The 16,188-nt window shown below is 45.8% G+C and overlaps 1 protein-coding gene across 1 annotated transcript in view; it reads left to right on the top strand.

Annotated features, from left to right (window-relative positions):
* The first annotated feature begins 1,752 nt into the window (after positions 1 to 1,752).
* Positions 1,753 to 16,188, top strand: part of KLHL21 (kelch like family member 21) — a 401,837-nt gene continuing 387,401 nt past the window's right edge. The window contains exon 1 of the mRNA XM_078642984.1: positions 1,753 to 1,810. The gene's annotated coding sequence lies outside the window, so the exon portion shown is untranslated. The remainder of the gene's footprint in view (positions 1,811 to 16,188) is intronic.

Below are 16,188 nucleotides of genomic sequence, written 5' to 3' on the forward strand. Positions count from 1 at the left end.
AGCTTGTTTCCGGTCCAGGGAAGGCATGGCTTGGCAGTTCGGGCTGGACTGTTCCCATGAGGCACAGGGTCAGACTGATTTGCATATGGCCATGTCTGAACTGGGGTGGCAGAGTGGGCTAAAGAATGGTGATGGATTAAACCCAGATCAGTTGACTGGGGGTGAGTGCTTGTATTGTCAACGCTCCGTCCATCATTTCCTTTGGTTTTGCCTTGTTCGCCCTAAGTTGGCAGGGTATGCTCAGACGTGAGTCCCTTGCTCACTTTGCCACTGGACTCAAACAAGCCCGGCTGAAGACGGCTGCAATGCCAGAAACCGGTCCTGGGAAGCTTGTTTCCGGTCCAGGGAAGGCATGGCTTGGCAGTTCGGGCTGGACTGTTCCCATGAGGCACAGGGTCAGACTAATTTGCATATGGCCATGACTGAACTGGGGTGGCAGAGTGGGCTAAAGAATGGTGATGGATTAAACCCAGATCAGTTGACTGGGGGTGAGTGCTTGTATTGTCAACGCTCCGTCCATCATTTCCTTTGGTTTTGCTCTATACTGCCATATCGTCAGGATTACAAGTCCCAGAACGCAAAGGAAAAAGTGTGGACTGGGTGAGATACTCATGCCTTGATCGGGAAAATGTAAGAGCTATGAAAGTGTTTGGCCTATTATATCATTGCCCTGGTGAAGGCCACCCTTTCAGCATGCATTCTTTCACTTTCAATTAGACCTCATCTTTGTTCAAAGCATCTAACCTTTCAGATTTAGAAATGACTATTCGAAAATTCCAATGCATCATCCAGAGTCACTAAAACACACTCAACATAATTTTTGAGATCTTGCATATCAGGAATAGTTGTAGTGTTGGGATTTAAAATGTTCTTTCTTTGTGAACATCAGCAAGCATGGCAGGAACGTTTCACGCACTTCTCTTTTTTTTAAACATATTTTTATTGCCCTTTTATACATAAGCATGATAGCACATAAGATTTTAGCATTATTCTGTTTTCACATTTCTTTGCTATGTAGGTCATATTTCTCGTTGGCAAGTACAGGTAGGAGCTTATATAGGATGATACAGAGTATATTTAATACAGCATGTTGAGTCATTATGTGAAGGCTCGATTTTTCTGCTATTGTCACATTTGTGCATCTCAATATGTGCCTTGTGCCCTATACGTTTAAGCCGACTCGCTCAGGAAGGGGATAGTGCAATGCCATCCGTGTAAAATAACCTAACATTAAAACCGAACATTTAAACTACACGTGCGCAGGAGAGTGGCGCGCATGGGTATCCGGATCACGCGCTTCTCTCTCTGACGGTTCAAGGGTTTTATTTGTCACAGCCTGAATTCTATTTATATATTTGCGACATTCTATCGTGCGCGTACATGGACCGAAGTAATAAATGAAGCTATTAGTAACATGTGACATCTTCAATTGTTTGTGTCATACCTTCCCACACACCACGTAGACCTGGCATGACCGCATGCTTTCTTTGTTTTACTGGTTGCGTAGTGTAGCAGCGCGGCTCGCGGGTGCTGGGGTGCCTGCCTCGCAGAAATGCACATTGCCCGCGGCCCCGCTTCCTGTTCACGTGCACGCACGCACAGCAAAGCATGCGCGTCGTACTGTCCGTGTTCATACGTACCTGCCTCCCGCTTTAAGATATCGATAACGTGGATCTGTGTCACTAAGTTGTTATTTCTTACTTGTCACGTCAGGTCACGTCAGGTGCTCGGCTCGAGCAGCGGAATTCTCCTTACTTCACGTGTATAATTTTAGACCTAGAGGTTGCAGCCTGGAACTGGAAAGATTACGGTGAGTCATTCCACTGTATTTTGCCCTACGCTATTTTCTTCCCTTCATCTTTGTGGTTTTTTTTTGTTGCTCGGAAAGAATTATCTTAACACCCTTATATCAATACGTCTGCTCTTCAATGGTCTACATATTAGTTCTGCTGTAAGATCATATTATTGTGTTTTTTCGAACTCTGTATTAGGAAATTGTTGTTTACTAGTCTTAATTATTCTTTGTTTGAGTGTAAACTAACTCAAAAATGGCCTTTAAGCGATTTTCAAGTCTGAAGCATACACAATTGTTTAAGGGCAATTGTTTAGCCATACAATGAATACGGTGCGAGCACGAGGACTTAGACTTGTGTTTTGAAGTTCGGGTGTAAGTTTATGCATTTAAGTGGTTAACAGAGCATGTTTGTTTTTGGACCGTTCATTAGCAATTACCAAGGGAATGTTTGCCTGCACATTTTGAACAGTTATACTGGAACTTACTATTCCCTGGTGAAAGCGCCTTTGTTAAAATCCCAGCATGCACCTGTCTGTCCCGTCGGTCCTTTTCCTATTACTCCTACCACTCCCCGCGTAGGGCGCCCTTAAAAGGGCCAATACACAATAGGCAATCCGCTGGCAATAAAGATTGTCTTGCCAAACTTGGTAGGGTAACAAAGATTTGAACACACCTCCCCCACACCGTGCATCGGGAGCCATGGCCATGCGCGCCCTAAACTCATCATTGTATTGGGGCCTGGCATAACCAGCCTAAATTGATTTGCGCCTTTCGTATTGTGTACATAGATTTGAAATCGGTACACACCTATCAGAATATTTTTCACAATAGATGCTAGCTAAAATTTAAAAAGCCGCTGTTTAATTCTTTATCATCATGGGGACCTTAGGTTGCTTGGCTAGCTCATGTTCTTCCTCCTTGGAGCCCTCCTTAGCCCTCAGCTCCCTATGTAACAATTTTAGCATTTCCTAGTACTCCCCATTACAAATTTTTTCTTTTGTCACCAGCATGAGGTGTGCTCCCAAAAGCTTTGAAACCCCAATGTAGGCAAGTTTCTTAATCTTTAACTCTTTGCTCTCATTCCTTTCTGTTATGTATCCTGCTTTCTGTTCCTCATTGCCCCTCTACACTTTTAATATGCTTCTTTGGCCTGGGACTCTGGTCTCCCACCATCCTTACCCTCAGAACCCGCTACTACCTCCTTGACCCCCTACGTCTTGTCCTTGGCTCCAGGCTTTGTGTTGTCCTCTCAATTGCAGTACAATAAGGGAGTGTTCATAATTGCTCATTTGCACATGTCAAAAGAAAGAAAGATAATGAGTTGCTTTGTGAGGTAGAGAGTAATCTTAGCTATTTGATGGATTTTTCACTTTTTGACAACGAATCTAAGACTAGGTTGTGCTTTTTAAAGAAGGGTTTAACCCCTTCCATGCTGGTGACGAACCCCAGCCGTCACGCTCCATGGTGCTCGTGTGCTGATGACGGCTGGGGTTCGTCACGGCCCCGCCCTGTTCGTTCGGCGGCCGCACACGAGGGGAATCGCGACCGCACGGAAGGGGTTAAACTGTTTTAATGTTATTAGCTATTTTAATATGTACTGATCAAACAGGCTCTTGAACTCGATTTTAAAATCACATATTCTGTGTTTTATGATATGTTTTGTATGACGCTTTTATGACTAATATGTAGCATAAAGCTTGTTTGGATTGGATTGGAGTCATTTGGCTTGTCTTCGTTAACTTATACCGATACACCCAATTAATTCTATCACTGACCTCCTCTGTGGAGGAGGGTTTGGCCTCTCATTCAACCATACCTCCCTTTTAGGCCGCTTAGATCAGTGGAGTTTAATCTAGCGGTGATAACCCTTTTTAAGGAGGCAAGACAAGGAGTTTGTTCATCTCGTACTCTTGCACCAACTCTATGGAACACACTTCTCTATTACCTAAGGACAGTGTCCAATCATTTTAGTTTTAGAAATCAACTGAAGACCTGCTCGTACCAGCTGTAAGCTTTGCCCTATCCAGTAACTCCTGTATGTGCTGAGAAATCCTGATCTAGGACAGCCGTGAAAGTTATACATTTCTTTAACATTAACATTAATATCACAGTTTCACAGGGTGGCAGTCACTGCGATATCGAGCAGTTGGTGATGTGTTTTTGCCTGCCACTCCTCAGGCTACTCAGTTCCACTGTTACAAAGTTCCTAAAATAAACAAGCATTTACAATGCAATAGGTCTCGCATTTATGGGAGTTTGAGCTATTGGCATTGGAAATGATATTGCTAGTAGCTTAAACTCTCGCAAATGCGGGACCGATTGCATTTAAAATGCAGGTTTTGGAAAAGGCCCCCATGCTGAGCTTTCACGTTAATGTCAGCTACGCCACTTTCTTTAGACGAGCCACGTACCGTAACGTCAGGGCACAAGTATTTGAGGAGTATTGTCAATTCATTTAAGCCGGGTATCATTTGCAGAGGCATGAGAGGACTCTTTGCTGTTTTATGTTCGCACTTAAAACTAGCAAACTGTGGGCTGAACGGGGTTGGCAGACACAGGGATCTAAGAATGGACCTGCTCCTGCATGTAAGACAGCGATGCAGACAGCGTAGGTTCATTTGATGGAAAACGCGGACTAATATGCGACACCCTCTTGTCTGCGCTATATAACACTGCTACATGTAAATAAATAAAAGGCGAGCATGTCCAGCAGGCGAAATGCTTCTTACTGCCACAAGCACTGGGTAAAAACACAAAGAATCTATAAAGGTGCCATCAGTACTGCAACAAATGGGGGTGTAAAGCAGAATGTATCATGTGCTGTGAGCGGCTTCATATAACAGCGTGCTGCTAGCATAGCGCCTTGAGGCTATTTAGTGTACAGTGCACTTTTATGAGCTCATGTAGCGCGGCCATTGTGGTTTAAGCCACTGCCCTGTGGCCTCTCTGAATGCCTTTCCTCCGCCCCAAGGAGATGGAATGGGGCAATTAAAGGCTATTAAAGGGCTGGAAGTAAAAGCTTAAAAACAGAACACAGCAAAGCTGTGAAAAGCATTCCAGTCTGAGCAGCGCAGGTCACCGTAGCGGCTGCTTAAGGCCTGATTTTATCTGAGCAGGATTATAGCAACGGGCGCCTGAGCCAAGGGTCCTGAGCTCACAGAACTCGAGGGCAGGAGGGGTCTCGATAAAGCAGGGAGCACGGCTGGGGAGGCAGAGAAACCAGTATGACTGACTGCGCCCCAGCCCTACAAGCGCTACTCTGCTGACTCCATCTCCCCACCTGGCCACTCTGCCGCTTCTTAATCCCCCCGCAGAAGATGCCCACCCACTTTTAGCCATCAGCAGGGCACGGAAACAAGTTTCTATTTATAAAGAAGAAAAGCTTCTCAGAAATGTAAGGGCATAAGATAGCTTGTATAGATAATGTGCCTGCGCCAGAAAGGTGCTCTGAGATCTGCCTCGGCTCCAAGCGCCAAATAACAAATAGCATGCAAGGGCACTCATGTTTAACACGGAACCCGTGGGCAGGGGGGGTCTTGACAAAGCAGGGAGCAGGGCTGGGGGAATGGGAGGGGTGCAGAGAAAATAGTAGTCTCACTGCGCCCCAGCCCTAAAAGCGCTACTCTGCTGACTCCATCTGTAATAAAAAAAATGTGATTAGAAACTGTGGAGGAGCGGTGCTATAAAATGTTTTTAAACACAGCTATACAAACTCCTTCCGCGATGTGTCCGGAAGTCAGGCAAAGTCGCCTGTGACGGGGGCGGGGCTGCGTCTGCACCGGAAAAGAAGGTAGGCGGAGTGAAAGCGTCTCGGGACGCCAGAAGGAGAGCGGAGTCCCTCTACATTGAACTGGTAAGTTGAAAAGAGGGGGGGCTCGGTGCACTCGTGTGTGTGTGTATGATGTGTGCGACGGCGTGTGTGTCTGTGTGTGTATGTGCATGCGTGTGTGTGGTGTTTTGAGCTTCCTAGGAGACAGCGCCTGGCCGCAGCGCTCGTTCACGTGCGCGTGTCAGTTTGGAATCGCCTCCAAGGCGATGCGCGCGGCCAGGATTGTCTCCTGGGAAGCTCACATGCCGACAATAGGGGCTCGGCGGAGACGCGCTTCGCGCGGCTAGCCGAGACCTAAAAATACTCCACCACTATCCAGTCTCAAGTTGGAAGTTTATTCGCAATAGTGAGAACATCACCAAGATGCAGGAAGACCTCTTTCAATTAGGCTGTCAACTGCACCAGATCAAACCCAAAAATTCCAGAATGACAAATTATTCTATCAAAGTATTTCAAGAAGTATTTCAAGAAGTGAAATGGAAAACAGACCACAAAGCACCTCACATCTGGGATGATTTGAATGAACTCTCTCACTATATTTTCTTTCTTTAGTCTTCTTAAGAGACTGGTGGACACATGCTAGTAATTTAAACCCAGTAACTTAAATAACATTAATAATTGGAGTATGGACGTTCCGATTATAATTCTCAGACTAATGATACTGGTACTATGGTACTAGAGTGGTTGAGGAGCTATTGCCTTCGCGCCTCAGTTTAGTTTACATTTCTTTTATCACCTGTTTTTTCTCCAATTTGAAAAATCCAAGGTCACATTTACTTTTATGAATCTGGTAGGTAATAATTGTGTTGATTTTCTCAATGCGTAGTGCCTCATACAATTCTTGATACAAAAGGAAAACAATTAACCTCACAAGGTGCAGAGTAACATAGACATCTCCATGCATGCAGATTACAAACCGGATAGGAGCTGCATGGTAATATGAGATCTTGATATACTAGTACGAACTCAGTACCATGTATCTATTGCAGGCAAATAGCCACAAACTCAGTGACAACATTAAACAACCCCAATCCACCCTTCCGCCTCCCCCATCTGGCTCACCCCAAGATAGGCCCATACAAGCCAAAAACGTAGCTCTATCTGCATGGTATCTTCCTGTTAAGCACTTGGAATGTGAGCGGTTTCCCCCGGCATGCCATCCACAGCTGTAAGCTGAAGGGGAGCTTGCGCCCTAGTGTGGGTTATAGTGTTGAGGGGTCGGTGGTTTTAAGAGTTTCCAGCATCAGATCTCATGCCATGGAGATCAGCGTTTTCCGCAGCCCCCTGTATTCCTCCCTACGGATAACTGCACTTACCCACCTAAGCACCTCTTCATGCCAGTTATGTATTGTTTTGGGAAAGCCCGATTTACACCTCATAGTGATGAAGTGCTTCACAATAATTAAGGCTAGGTCTGCGAACCTGAGCTGTACTTTCGGTCTCTTAGAGTGACGACACAGCCCCAGTCTGCACCGTTCTGCTGTGTCCCAGTTAGAGAACCCTCTCACGGTTCCTACTATATGTGTGACCTTGGCACAAAAGACAACCAGGCGTGGGCACGTCCACGTCATTTGTAGTAGGTGTAGTCGGAAGAGAAATTGGCCTAACGGCTAGGACGGTCGAACGCGAATCTAGGGAACAGGGTTCGAGTCTCGGCAATGACGCTGAACATCCTGTGATTCTGGGCAAATCACTTAATCTCCCTGTGCCTAACAAACATGAATGTGTTTTCATGTAATTCAACTGGTGCTATGTAAAGCGCTCTGATTCCCGATTCGGGTCAAGTTCGTGCTATATAAAACTCTGCGGTTTAAGCAATGCGGAGTAAGGTAGGCCCTGTGGAGGATCATGCACTGTATAAACTTAAATTTGGCATTACGGGACACCCTCTTAGGGTATTCCAGGAGAATCCTTGTCTGATAGGTCCTTGCCCAGATCTCTAGCCCACTTTTCTCTAAGTGTCGTGAGGGGGATCTCTGCATGCGTGCGGATGCCTCCGTATAGCCACCTTATCAGATGGCGAGTGTCCCCCTTCAGGTATACAGCATGGACGAGCTCGTGAGTCGGAGGCTCCACATCTTCCAACACCCGTGCTTCTTCACATATTTGGTGATAGCTGCATTTAGGATAAAAAGGCAGCGTGGGACTCCCTGCACCAAGGCAAAGTTCTCGTGGTCCATCAACTCACCCTCCACGAATAGCGCCCCCACTGTTGAGACATACTCCCGTGTCCAGTTATATATGCTCCGCCTAGTGACCAACCCAGTTGGTGTGGGGATCCTAAGTGCTGGGTTTTAGGGGTGTAGGGGTGTAGGGGAACCGCTGGTTTGTATATTGTAGTGCTCTTCTCCAGTAGGCTAGAGCTGTTCGAAGCCGTAGGGGGTCACAGGCGGAATCCTACTCCTCAGATAGCAGTAAGGCGTGGAGAGCGCCTTGGGCCAGGGATTGTATTGTATAGCCCAATTCATACAGGTTATGCCCCACCAGCCAGTAAGAAAACCATTGCAGATGGCTTGCAAAGCAGTATGCGCAGATGTCTGGTGCCCCCTTGCAGCTTGGCCAGACCCACCCTTTAATGGCCCTTCCCCCAGATCAGGTCCAACAAGAGTGTGTCTAGAGTATTGAAAAAAGAGGCAGAGATCATGACTGGAAGATTTGTAAAAATAAAATACAGCAGACGCGGGAGCATGACCATCTTGGAGATGGCTATTCTGCCCCCCACGAAGAGGGGCAGTGATACCCATAAAGATATTTGGGTACGGAGTGCCTTGATTGCCCTCATCAGGTTGTCATCCAGTAAATCTTGCGGGGTTCTATATATTTGGATGCCCAAGTATTTGAAGGTAGTTGGCGCCACCCGAAGAGAAGCAGCCCAAATCTAATGGCCTCCGGGTGCTCTCCTGGTAGAAAAAGAACACGTGGGACTTATTCTCATTTATGGCAAAGCCCGAAATGTGTTCAAACTGATTAAAAATGTGTGGTATAGGCTCCAGGTTGCCCTCAAGGTCCTGGACATATAGGATGAGATTGTCAGCATCTACTGATAATACATGTGTACTGTTACCGACTCGAATACCTTTCATCTCTGCCTCGTTCCGGAGCGTGAAAATAGCAATGGCTACAGAAGGCAGCCCTGCAGTGTGCCTCTGCGCACTGGGTAAGGCTGTGAGACATACACTCCTGTACGGGCTCATACCGTGGGTGCCGTCTAAAGTAACTGGACCAAATGCACAAACTCATGGGGGAGGCCAAATTTACTGAGGACGAGTAGCATGTATTCCCAGCTAAGGGTGTCAAAGGCCTGATGCAAGTCGAGGGAGATGCACCCGGCATCTAAAAAGTCCTTAGGGATTGCATCCAGGATGTGGTAGAAACGCCTGATGTTCAGGGAGGTGCTACGAGCTGGGACAAAGCCACTTTGATCAGTGTGGATAAGTTGTGGCAGAAAAGGGAGCAGCCGGCGGGCTAAAATATCGCTTAGGAACTTCTATTCGGTATTTAACAGTGACAGCGGTCAGTATCCCGACATGTCCGAGGTGTCCCTACCGGTCTGAGGAAGGCAAGTAATCAGAGCCTGCATTGTGGTAGAGGGAGGCCCCCGGCTTCTAGGGCTGATTGATATAGGCGCTCTAAGTGAGGGACTAATTTGTCAGAGAAAGTGTCATAAAATGTTGCCGGTAGGCCATTGAACCCTGGTGCTTTGTTGTGTGGGAGTTCCCTCCTTAATTTCAGTTTTAGCGATCGGACCAGCCAAGTCCATTTGGTCTGCCTGAGGTAGTTGGGTACAGCGGAGTTCACTCAGGAAATATTCTATTGATTCCACAGCAGTCCTCTCAGGGGCCCTATTCAGTGCCTCGTAGTGTTCGCAAAAGGCCTCATTTATGTCTTGTTGGGTGTTCACTGTTGTGCCGCTGGGTAAGACTGACTCGTGTATGGGGTGGGAGGGTGGAAGTAGTGCGTTGGTGTGGCCATAGTGTAGCGGAAGACAGCATCTTCCAACATCTGTGGCTGTAACTTCCAAGTGGGGATTGGTGTAGGGACTCTCCCCCATGATAATGTGACATCCAGTGGGTTGTGATCAGAAAAAGTCTTCCCTAGGTATGTGGCATGTGTAAACTGAGCTGTGAGGGAAAGGGAGCAGAGTACCCTGCCTAGCCTCGTGTGGAACAAGTGGGGAGGTGAGTAGAATGAGTATTCTCGACTGCTTGGGTTTTTGAGGGGCCAGACATCACCCAGCGACCAACCCTCAGCACCTCCACGGAGGGCATCTGCCTGCCTGGTGGAGACTGCTCCCTGAAGGGGATGAGAGCGATCTAAGTGTACATGCATGGCAGCGTTATAGTCACCCCCTAGTAGCCATGGGTACCCAACCCAGTCTGTGAGCGCTGTATTTAGGTTTGTTAAGAATTTATCCTGATCGTAGTTATATGTGTGTGCCATCTAGTGTGCCATTGATTAGGACATACCTGCCATTTACATCTATGCGCTGCTCCAAGGCTACAAATGGGGTTCCGTTTCTGACCAAGATAGCTGCCCCCTCGCGAAGGCAAAGTATGATGTGTTATGCACTTGGCCTTTCCATTTCTTACGGAACTTAGCAGCCTCGGAATCGGTAAAGTGTGTCTCCTGCATCAAGGTGAACTGCGCCTTCCGTCAATTTAACTGGGCATGTATTCTGTGCCGTTTGTGCACAGAGCCCAACCCTCTAACATTCCAAGTGATTATTGTATACCTCCCCGATGTGGCCATGGGTATGTGTACACGGCTCTGAGTCCTGCTGCCTCGTGGGGATAGTGTGATGTACGCTTTGTGAAGGGGGTGAGCCAGAAGAACAATAACCCATGTTACCACCCAATACTAGGTCCTAGCCTTGAACAGAGCTGGACCAAACAAGAAACTCAACTCTGTAAACAGACATCTGGAATCGATTTGCATTCGCTTCGGGGGATGCAGCTCCTGCGCCTTGCAGTGCACTCTTGATCGTGTGCTGCAGTATTGGTGACCGCACCATGGTCGCTTACAAAGTTTGTAAAGAAGTTGGGGGGATGGGGGAGCTGCTAAGGACTTTTGTTCGCATACCACTAGGTTATGCCAGGCTACCTGGTCACTCAGCATGAGGCACTGACCCAGGTAATCATTCACAGTTTGTGGAGTGATGGAAGGGAACAGAGTGAGGCTGTTCTCTGAAGCTTGTTGCATATTAGTGTCCTCTGAGGACTTTGCCGAGGAGAGGGGGTCGCGGTCTCTAAAGGTCGCCACAGTGAGAAGCTCCCGGCCCTCCAAGAACTGTTCCGGGGATGGGCTTTTGGCAGTGGGTTTGTGATTTGATTTAGTGCGGCGTGTTCTCAGCCTTGCCACTGCTTGTGATCCAAGGTTTGTGCTTTGCTTCGATCTTCCTGACGTGTGTGAGGATAACCAACCAACCAATCCGCTACCACTTCCGGGCTGTCGAAGAAGTATGATTTTTGCTCATGCATGATCTACAAGCGGGCGGGAAACAACAAAGCATACTTTAGATTCAGAGCCCTGAGTTTCTTTTTTGCTGCTTGGTAGGAGGCCCTCCGGTGCTGAACCAGGATTGTGAGGTCTGGATACAATGAGATCTGATGATTTTCATACAGGCTAGGGGACTTTTCCCTGGCAATACGAAGCAGTGTGTCTCGATCTTTATAATTAAGTATCTGGGCAATCATTGGACGAGGAGGAGCACCCGCAAACAGTTTTCTTCTGGGGATCCTGTGTGCTCTTTCAACACAGAAGAGATCAGATAGGCCTTCCAAGGCTACCTGCTCCCTCAACCATTGTTCCACAAAGCGAGTGGCATTGGGTCCCTCACATCATTCCGACAGGCCAACTATGCGGACATTATTTCTTCATGCCCGGCCCTCCGTGTCTTCAACTCTGGACTGTAGGCCGGACACCTGGCGCTGTAGTTGTGCTATCTGCATGGTCCTTGTGCTGCGGCAGCATTTCTGTAATAAGTAATTTGTTGCTTTTCACTGTAGTGGCCAGCTTGTCATGGTCTGCCTTGAGCAGCGTAAAACCAGTTGTTAATGAGCCTATTTGCTGCTCTACAGCCTTCTGCGACTCCCGAACCTCTTGTAATATTAGGTCCAGTTTGTCCGGGGCAGCCTAAATTTTTGTTGGTTGTACGCAGCCCGTAAGGGGCAGCTGGCTGGTACTCTCAACATCCTCCTGCTGCGTTGCGCCAGAGTAGATGAGCTCCGGCTGTTTCACTTTCATGCACCCCATGGTGTGCTGCTGAGTAGAACTGGCCACCGCTATAGTACACTGGAGCCAAGGGCCGGTAGTACCCCCGCCTGTAGGTGCACCGGAGAACTGTAGTGTAGTTCCTATCTTCCCAATAGGCTCTGCGCATTGGAATAATACCTACAGCAGTAAAGGCCTAGGCCAGACGTTAACTAGGTCTACTACTGTCGATACTAGACTTAAGTTTTGGGTTTGCCAGCGTAGCTCAGAGTTCGCTAGAAACTTTCTCGAATGTTCAGGAAAGAATTAACTCCCCTGATTAGACAAGAAGGGATTTAGTTTCTGACAACCATAGAACATGACAACTTTGCTCTCCCCTAATCAAGAGTCAATCTCGAGAGTCGTGTGAGCACAAGGCAATTATTTTACTCAGTCAGTACGTGCATTCTTAGTCTCATCAGAATGTAGAGAAAAGGAAGAGACGGGCGTGTTCAATAAAAAGGTGTTATTTATTGATCAGTCTCTTTTCTCGTACAAGAGAAATGGATCGATATTATTGCAATACTTATAGTTAAGTAAAGTGCATACATTAAAAGCAATAGTATAAAATAATACTGTAAAAACATTGATATGGTTTCTGAGCCATATGATGTTTAAAATGATTAAAATATATTTACATACACATATACATTTGACTAAACGTACTCAACTGGTGTTTCTAAATACGCCTACCCCGTGTACCTGACCTAAGTCTAATGCGTGGGCGGGAATAGAAAGTTACAGTTTAAGTTAAGTTTGTTTTTGCCAAGTGAATAACTAAAGAATTCTCTGTGAGGGGTTATTCAGTTCTGTACCTGGAAGTTAGGATGAATGAGGAATGGTATCTCTTTCTCTGCTCTCGATATTCCAGGCTGCCTGCGAGGGCTGCCCGAAAGCGCCGGTGCTGGGTCTCTCGGCAGGAGATAGCAGCGCGTCTCTCAGCGCGTCAGGAAGGCGGGGCTGCTGCCAGCGGGGTCTGCTCTGCTCTCGGCTTCGGCAAGTGTGGCTGCTCCGTCTTGTCACCACGCGTGTGTTTGCATAGGGCAAGATCGGCAATATTTATACCTTAAAGGTGCCGAGATTGACGTAAGGATGGACATAGATACGTCAATAAAGATGTCATACGACTTGCTCGTTAGCACATTCTTTACTAAAGTTCTCTGTGAAATCAAAACAATGGCCGCACGGATTTTCCAGGTTGTCATAGGTTTGATTTGTTATGAGAACGTCGTATGCCTTATCAGGGGCTGGAGGAATGTCGCTTGTCTAATTAGATCTCAAGCGTTATGACCTAATCAGATAACACGTTCCTGTGCCGTAGTGTGACTGCGTCAGATAACGGTATCTGCATCATGGGGGCTTATCTTGCCTCATGGGCTGACTGTTAGTTAACTTGATAGTTAGTTTAACCAGAATAGGGTCAGGAATAGGGGGATCGATTCAGAACCTATAGGAATACATGACACCCACTCCACGCTAACTATGGTCATATTTACTAATCTATGCATAGTATAACATAGTACAACATACTATAGAGTATAGTGTATACCTTACCACCCCAAAATACATAAATGCATTTTGAAATTTTCAAATATACTGAAAAATTGCAGTCATATATATTGTATGCACTCAAGCTATGAATTAAACGCTAAAGTAAACACGCATTTGTAGACAATATTGCTTATTTGGTATATGAGAAATACACATGAAATGGCTCTTAATATGGCTATACAGAAAGGAAGTTCGAGACCATTTCATCACATAATAAAATATTTGTGAACATACCAACGGGCAACTAATATTTTTAAAGTATCTAAAAATAGAACTCTTAGTTCTCTAGGAATAGTTTCTTACTTTAAGCAGAAGATAAGTGTCCCGAAAATTTAGTAAAAAATAATTTGGGGCTGCTAAAAAATTGCTGTCCGTGAACTGGTGGGAAAAACTGTTCATGTGACTTTATTTTTAAAGTTGAAGGCCGAATTCAGGGAACGCCGTGTGCGAGCTTGCTCAAAAGTCTCTATTTCTGTTCTGGAGAGAACATCATATCATTAAGGCTTTCGAAAAAACTGTCAACAGCTTCATGGGAAAGTTCCACTAAGTCGGAAATAGGTGTAACCATGCATTCATGCGCATGATTGTCTCCATTGACATTCTGATTCGCATTGCTGACAGAAGGTCGTACCTGTTCGATGCTGCTTTCATCTTGAACTTCACTACTCTTCAATCGTAGTGGTGAAGATTCCACGAATGCCGTCATCAGGATTGGCAGCCTTTGAGGGCAGCACAAAGCGTGAACCTTGGTAGGAACCAACAATGTATCTGCATCCACTGGCGCATCCGATTGTAGCGTCAGACAGGTGTCTAACACGCATTCTTCTCCGCATAGCAGACACCTCAATACAGGTAAAACACACCTTTGCCACATTGGTCGAAATGATAGAAACCAAGTCATGTTCAGGTCTCTAAGCCGGGAGAGTCCCAGGATTTTTGATATCCGGTCCCGGTATCCAATGGCTAGGATTGTATCTTCCATTGTCGCGAGAGTTTGGTCTGTGACATGGGTTGCCATAACGAAAAATAAGGACTGAGAATAGGATTCCTGCAATTAGTCCCAGGATCAGGGGAAGTCCGCCAAAAATCGAATGGACGAAATCTGGAAAAATACCCAGTATGGCTTTGAATGGTGTTAATGCCATAGAAAATACTGTATTAAATACCTTTGAGACCCCAGTGGTATCAGAAATATTTAAGATTTCGCTCAGGATTTCCGCGAAATGTACGGGGGAATTAGTTGATAATAATGTATGTATCTCTGCAGTCGTCCTTGCGACTTGTAGATCATACGTTTCTTTTGATGACGAGAGCCTTGTAGGCGTCTGAAAAAGCACTGTTTTCATTCTGCTTAAAGTATCTATTCGAATAGAAGTAATTTTCAAATCGGGCCATGCCCTTGCCTCCCTGTCTGGGAAGGAGCTGGGGAACAATGAGCGTCCACAGCACTTGACCTTCGCAGTCGTAGTTACTAGATAAGGAGTCCCGGGCATAAGACTACAACATCTGCGGTCTACAATAAGAATGTAACTCCCATTATAGAGTCTTTGAAAGAATGGTTCTATTTCAGTTGCAGGTGCGCCTTGCTGGTGACATGAAAGGTTGTATGAATTCCCTTCACAGGCTCCATGCACACTAATTCCGTTACACAGAAGCGTGCCGCTTAGTGACATCGCACAATTGTTGCCACTAAGAAACACTTTCTGTCCTTTATTACTGACACATGCATGTGAATAGGGCAGGTTCCAAGTTGTTTTAAGGTACCCCTTACCCAATTTCTCGTACATGCCAGCCTGTATATATTTTTGGCAGTATTGAAACCTGAAGGTTGAGATTGGAATATTTATGATTCCGTGGATTATCCATTCACTGACAGGTCGTTCTGACATTATCATTGGTAATCTTTCTAGTTTTTCAATGCTCAAGATTGTATAATCAGCACCCTTTTGCGCCATACCGATTTGACTATCAGTAAGGTTAAAGATTTGGAATAGTGACGTTGTGTTGATTAAACGCCAAGGCACATAGCCTGAACGCAGATTTTGTAACGTCCAGCCAAGCTGTACAATAGAACGCAATTGTGACTGACCATGTTGTAATAACAGTAAGTCTTGCGATAATATATCGATTGCTGAAGACACAATGCTGTCCAATGAAAAAATTCTGGAGGACAGAGTCATTAACCCATTGTCCACTACAGAAAGTGATTTTTCCAAATTAATACGGTCAATTTCCCGTATTCTTTCTGCTGTCTCAATTTGAGTAACCTTCCAGGCCTCATTGTATGCTGCATATACAGAGGCTGCTATGAAACGCTTTTGACGCTGTTTGCGTGGTCCCATTATGAAATCACGCAAGTCAGCACCATCAGTAAGTAAAGTTAGGTGTTGCTTAATTTCAGGCAGTGTGGAAGTTTGTAGCCATTGAAGGCATAATTTGCCCACACTGTAGGTTGTTATTATCCCTGGGTGATGTCTTTGGGGATATCTAGGGTCTGGCCTGGTCAATTTGAACCCCTGTGTTTTATTCAGGAATCTGTCTTGACAGTTATTTGTATCTGTGGGCCAGATTAACCATTGTTTCCAATCAGGATGTGTTCTGTTTTGGTTTAATATATGGTTTACGTCTATCTCTTCATCTGTATCAGAGCTATTGCTAAACATTATTGGCTTTGGAATAGACGGTTTATTTAAATCTTTGATTTTGGCTAGGCCAAGACAGGTGGTTTGTTGAACAGTGTCATTTAAAAATATCATTTGTTCTG

Source organism: Lissotriton helveticus, chromosome 5_1, assembly GCF_964261635.1.
Source record: "Lissotriton helveticus chromosome 5_1, aLisHel1.1, whole genome shotgun sequence".
NCBI lineage: Eukaryota > Metazoa > Chordata > Amphibia > Caudata > Salamandridae > Lissotriton > Lissotriton helveticus.